This window comes from Lepidothrix coronata, unplaced genomic scaffold, assembly GCF_001604755.1.
Source record: "Lepidothrix coronata isolate B3197 unplaced genomic scaffold, Lepidothrix_coronata-1.0 Scaffold37, whole genome shotgun sequence".
NCBI classification, from domain to species: domain Eukaryota; kingdom Metazoa; phylum Chordata; class Aves; order Passeriformes; family Pipridae; genus Lepidothrix; species Lepidothrix coronata.
Window position 1 is genome coordinate 5502225 of NW_016690217.1, and position 6711 is coordinate 5508935.

The window sequence follows — 6711 nt, forward strand, 5'->3', positions numbered from 1 at the left end:
TCTAGGGATGATGACTCCACGAGCTCCCTGGGCAGCCCATTCCAATGACCAATCACTCTTATTGTGAAGAAATATCTAACCTAAACCTTCCCTGGCACATCTTAAGACTGTGTCCTCTTGTCCTGTCACTTGTTACCTGGGAGATTGACACCCACCTGGCTACAACCTCCTTTCAGGTACTTGTAGAGAGTGATGAGGCCTCCCCTGAGCCTCCTCCTATCCAGGCTGAGAACTCCCAGCTCCCTCAGCTGCTCCTCATAGGTCTTTTGCTGAAGACCATTCACCAGTTTCACTGCCCTTCTCTGGGCACACTGCAGCACCTCAACATCCCTCCTAAACTGAGGGGCTCAGAACTGGACACATTACTTGAGGTGCAGCCTCACCAGCACCAAGTACAGGGGAAGAATCTATGTCATCCCACTCTGATTTAAGCCCTTAAAGTATTTTGTTATTCAGAATGACATGTTATCCATAAAACTACTGATTATACAGGAATGAATTATAGCATTTGCCAACAAAATAATACAGAATCACTTTTATTTTTTATGGCTATTTTGCCTTTATTGTAATGCTATAGGTGGGTGCTACAGAAACCTTCCTGTCCAGACTTCATGTAACAGACGAATGAAGGTAGAAGTAAAAAATGCCACAGAAAATTGAAGCAGATACTTGCATTTCTACCAGTATTGTGAAGCTATCCTAAAGAAAACCTAACATTTGTTTTCAGTCATGGTTTAATTCTGATTATTTCTAGTTTTTATGCAAAAGCTTCTAATGTAGAACAAAAGAGTTGTGGAAGAAGGGACAGAAGTTACCTGGCTGCTTTTACCATAGGATTCATAGTAATGTCTGTGGTTGCAAGTTTGTTGATAGGCCCATAATGTAGTCTATAATCAGCTCCAAATGTCATTATTAGATTGCAACGCCCACATGGATCCCTAGGAAATAGGGAAATCTGACTATTATCAGGCCAATTATTGAAGACTTTCATTTCTTGTGTGACTCTCCTCTACATTAATAGGCAGAAGACAGGCAAGCCCTTCTCATCTATATGCGTTCTTCATCAAAGTACTAATGCTCTCTTGCTACGCAGTGAAACCAAAACATATTAATTATGAGCTAGTATGTCCAATGGAGTATAAAATTCATTGCATATAAGGACGGAAAGATATGGTCTGTGAAGCTTAAACAATTCTAGATGGGAGAAAGATCTTAGATGATTACCATCTTTAGGAATGATCAAAATACAGTTGTTACCATCTAAGTCACTTTTAGCACCAAACTTTGAATGGTTAAATAGTAATAGTAAGCAGTAAAGACATTTGAAGAATTGGATGCCTTCTAGCAAGCCTAAGAACCTGACAGACGTGCATTATTTTATTTCAATGTTCTTCAAGTTTTAGATCCATATATGGTATGCATTGTGACTGTGTTTATGATATATAAGAAATAGCATTATTTTAGATTTTGCCAGATGCTTTAAGAAAATATAAAATAATAACAAGAAAATGATCAGAAAATAATTTGGCAAGGGATACTTTTGGGAATTCACTAAAACCTTAACTGTTGACCTAAGTGACATGGGATAAATCTTGATCAATAGTTTTGAAGGAAGTGATGTTACACAGACATCAGTCACAGCCAGCATGGATTCACAAGGGGAAAGTCCTGCTAGACAAACTTTATTTCCTTTCATGACAAGGTTCCCCACCTCGTTCATCAAGAGAAGCTAGTTGATGTAATCATCTTTTTGAATTTCAGTAAAGGCTTCAGTACTGTCTCTCACAGTGTCCTTCTGGAAAAATGTCCAGGAGACAGCTGGATAAACACCTCATGTGATGGATGTGCAACTGGCTCATGGGTCAAACACAGAGGGTAATAATCAATGGGGTAACATTAGACTCGTGATCTGTCACTAGTGGTGTTATGCAGGACTCCATTCCAGGGCATGTGCTCTTCAACACCTTCATAGATGACTTGGGTGCAGGACTCAGAGGCATACTAAATAAGTTTGCTGCTGACACCTTCAGGGCAGGGAGGCCCTGCAGAGAAACTCTGACAAATTAAAGGGCTGAACAATCACCAACCATACGAAGTTCAACAAAAACAAGTGCCAGATTCTACACCTGGGATGGGGCAACCCCAGATGTATGTACAGACACTGGAAAGCAGTGTCCCACTGGCTGCAGAGTGGGACCAGGAGGTCCTGGTTGATGGCCAGTTCAGTATAAGTCAGCAGTGCCCTGGCAGCCAGGAGGGCCAACTGTGTCCTGAGGGGCAGCAGGCAGAGTATTGCCAGCCGTTTCAGGAAGGAGATTGTCCCACTCTGCTCTGCACTGGGGCAGCCTCACCTTAAATATTGTGTGCAGTTTTAGGCACCATAATATGAGAAAGATCTAAACCTATTACAAAGGATCCAAAGGAAGGCCATGAGGATGGTGAAGGGTCTGAAGGGGAAACCTTATGAGGAGTGGCTGAGGTCACTTGGTTTGTTCAGCTTGGAGAAGAAGAGGCTGAGGGAAGAAAGGGCAGAAAGGGACCTGGGAGTTTGGATTGACAGGAAGCTGAACATGAGCCAGCAGTGTGCCCAGGTGACCAAGAAGGCCAAGGGCATCCTGACCTGGATCAGGAACAGTGTGGCAAACAGGACCAGAGAAGTGATTCTTCCCCTGTACTCAGCACTGGTGAGGTCACACCTCGAGTACTGTGTCCAGCTCTGGGCCCCTCAGTTCAGGAAGGATATTGAGGTGCTGGAGCAGGTCCAGAGAAGAGCAACAAGGCTGATGAAGGGACTTGAGCACAAGTCCTATGAAGAGAGGTTGAGGGAGCTGGGGTTGTTTAGCATGGAGAAGAGGAGGCTCAAGGGAGACCTCATCACTCTCTACAACTCCCTGAAAGGAGGTTGTAGCCAGGTGGGGGTTGGTCTCTTCTCCCAGGCAGCTCTCAGTAAGACAAGGGGGCATGGTCTTAAGCTTTGCTAGGGGAGGTTTAGGTTGGATATTAGGAAGAAATTCTTTACAGAGAGGGTAATCAGGCATTGAAATGGGCTGCCCAGGGAGGTGGTGGATTCTCCATCCCTGGAGGTTTTTAAGATGAGCACTTAGTGCCATGGTCTAGTAACCACGGTGGTAGTAGATAAAGGGTTGGACTTGATGATCTCAGAGGTCCTTTCCAACCTGGCTGATTCTGTGATTCTATGATTCTATGAGGAGAGACTTCACTGCGGTCTTCAACATCCACATGAGGGGAAGTGGAGGGCCAGGTACCAATCTCTTCTCTCTGATGACCAGTTACAGGACCTGAGGGACTGGCATGAAGCTGAGTCAAGGGAGGATATTAGGGATATTAGGGAAAGGTTTTTCACCCAGAGGTGGCTGGGCGCTGGAACAGGCTCCCCAGGGAGGTGGTCACAGCACCAAAGCTCACAGAGTTCAAGAAACATTTGAACAACACTCTCAGGCACATGGTGTGATTCTTGGGGCTGTCCTGTGCAGGGCCAGGAGCTGGACTCAATGATCCCTGTGGGTCCCTTCCAACTCAGGATTTTTGACAAATTTACTTGTGATCTATCATGAATTGTAAAAGCAGTACTTTCAGAAACTAGCAATTTCCTATTATCTAATCCTGAAATAGAAGTCTGCCTGAAAGTACATATGCCACATTTGCATTCTCTCTTAACAGTTTAATGTTTTAACATTTTTTGAAGCACATTCTCATTTAAAGAGCAGAATACCTCTGAGAAAATCTCTGCTGCAAAGCTCCGCTGTTGTTGCTGAGCAGGTATTGGAAAAAGTACATAAAATAAAAACAATGTGAGGAATTTTACCAAGCATAGAAGCGTTCATGTCATCTCAGATGAATATTAGAAATAGTTGCAGTATCCCAATCCCTGCTCAAGGCATTAACTCATAAGGTCTCTGAACTCCTCAGGATTTTAGAGTATCAAAAAATTTTTATTTATATTCAAGAGTTGAAGATAACTAAGTTAGGAATACTGGTCTTGTGGAAGAAGTTCTTTTTGTTTATTAGCTATCCAGATGAACAATACCATGGTAAGAATAATTTTGAAAAATATTTGTATATTGGAATCAAAATATTTTACTTACTTCATAGCTTTTAGAAAAAAATAGAAACATTTAATATGGTGATACTACAGAATTGTTATAAAGCTTATTAAGCATAAAGTGTAAAAGAACTAGTGAAGTTTTAAAAGTGATAATTAAAATAGCTGATGTCTTTCTAATGCATTTCCTCAGTGTCTTCTAGGACCACATCATGATGATATATGATTAATATTTTCTTCCATTTTATTGAAATTATAGCTAAAATTTCTATCTCGATAGACTGCCAACATTCTTATATGGTAGTTGTTCTTGGAGCATAAAAGCAGTAGTATGTTGTCTTCTGAAAATTCACTGTGTGAGTGTACAGTAACTGAGCCATTAGATTTAGTGTTCTGTTTCATTAAAAGGCAATGCATAAAGCATGAACTGACATGAACCAACACTCAGTTTGTTGCATATTATGTGTATTTTAGATCAGCATAATAAATAGCTTATAGAGGAAGCAGAGATGGCTCAGTGATGTGAGACTTTCTGTGCTTTCCAGTGAACGCTCATCACAGTTCTGCAATTACTGATTTTTTCATTTATATAATATGATACTATCAATGTTTAAGGGTCTGTTGAGCCTTCTTCCCTTATTGGTACAACGCTAAACTCCAAAATTTCTCAAGAACATTTTGTGTATCTGACTGAAAACACAATTCGCACACTTCAGATTATAGAAATTATATGGTACAAAAATACACATGAATTGACAAACAATACAGTGTTATTCATTACAGTATCTGAGTTAATCTGATTCACAAATACTAAATTTTTTTCTGACTGAAACCTGTATTGTCACATAAAGACATCACTGTCTTGGTTTTCTCCTTTTCAAAATGACTTGCATGCCTGCTAATATGCTCTGTAACTTGCAGTCTATCTGGGGTGTATTATGTTTGTCAATCTGGAATATATATTTTGGAGGAATGTGTTTTCCAAGGTTTTCTCTAGGCTTCTGAGCTGCTTTCCCACTCAATGGAAGAACCCAGCTTTGTTCGTCTTTCAGACCATTCTATCCTGGCTGCAATGATCATGTCTATACAGCCGTTTTAGTCCAGTTTGTACCTCCAGAAGTGGAAATTCTTTGTAAATAAGGTTATTCCTTTTTCTTCATGATCTTCTGCAGGCCCATCAACGGATGCAAAGTGCTACCTGCCCTTCCAAAGGTTGTCCAGCTCTTCAATCCTTTCAATCTGCTTATCTGCTTATGTCTTTGGAGTTGTGAGTTTTTAGCAAAATGACAGGAATGCATGGAAGATTTTTTAGTGGCAGACACTTTCACTTGCTTTCACTTGCTCACCTGTCCTCTTGCTTTCTTATTTTTCTTTTAAGAACAAAAATCCTCATGGGCAATTGTTCACAGTGCTTGCAAATTTTTACACCAGTCCTTGAGGTGAAAAAATTTCAGTCCTCTGACTCCACAGTATGGACTTATCGTTTTAAAATTCTTTCTATATAATTGAACTAATTCTATTTTTCTAAGGTAAATAGGAAGACTTTTATCAATTTACCTGTGAACATAGGAAGCAGAAGAAGGGATTAATAATGACTATTATATTACCTGCTTCCTAGAGAAGCTTAACATATTATAAGGTGTAAAGATTGGAAATGTAGTTGTAGTACCTAGTTCCGTGCCAGGACAAAGCTCACAATAAATTGCTCAGATACATCTCTCATCACATTTCCAGCTTTTATACCTGCAGGGGAACTGCCACAGCTACCAGAGTGAAAGACGTTCTACCCATTAACACCCTACCAAAAGATTCCTCAGGAAAAGCAGCAATACTGAATATTTATAAAAGACTTACTCCACAGCTTATTTCAAGGTAAAATAATTTATTCAAATTGTGTTATTCTTAGAGAGATACCTTAAATAAAAATGCAAAAAGAAATACCTATACCTGAAAGAGGTAATATTATCATGAGAATAATAGACAGCTTGTGAACATACAAGGGCCTGGTCTGAGAGACTCTTAAAACAGCTTGATAATTGCCTCCCTACAATTTTGTGAAGGTCCCAGATCAAATGCCAAGAAAGGATTAAGTGTTGTGATGCTTTGTACTGTCATAGCTTCGTAGATTTCTTTCTCAGAAGCAAAATTCATAGAGCTGAGTTCAAATGACTTTGGGACATTCAGAATATCGATTCTTCTTTTTTGTGGTGATCTTATTTACTCCTCTCTTGTTTAAATCAAGACTGATAATCTTTCTGTACTGTAAAAGAAACAGCCTGATTTCACGCACCAGTGAAATTTCTAGTCTAGCATCATAAAACAAGCACTCAATTTTATAATCCCAAAGCTTCCTCTCAGTTTCTATGGATTCTGCTTCCTTTGTATCTTCATACTACAGTCAAGGAATAGCAATACTTATCTGAATTATAAATCAGACTTTTATTCAGTCTAGCCAGCTGTAACAGCTTATCTGTATGACTATAATTAAGGAAGTTTATTATCATTGCTCTGTGGAGACCAACAGGTACTCTGCTCACTGTTCTTTGCATGACAAAAATGCAGCCATAAAATTTCCAATAAACATTTCTTTGAAGAGGTATCTATTAATTCTTCTTTCTTATTTTCCCTATTCCTTCAGCAAGTCAAGA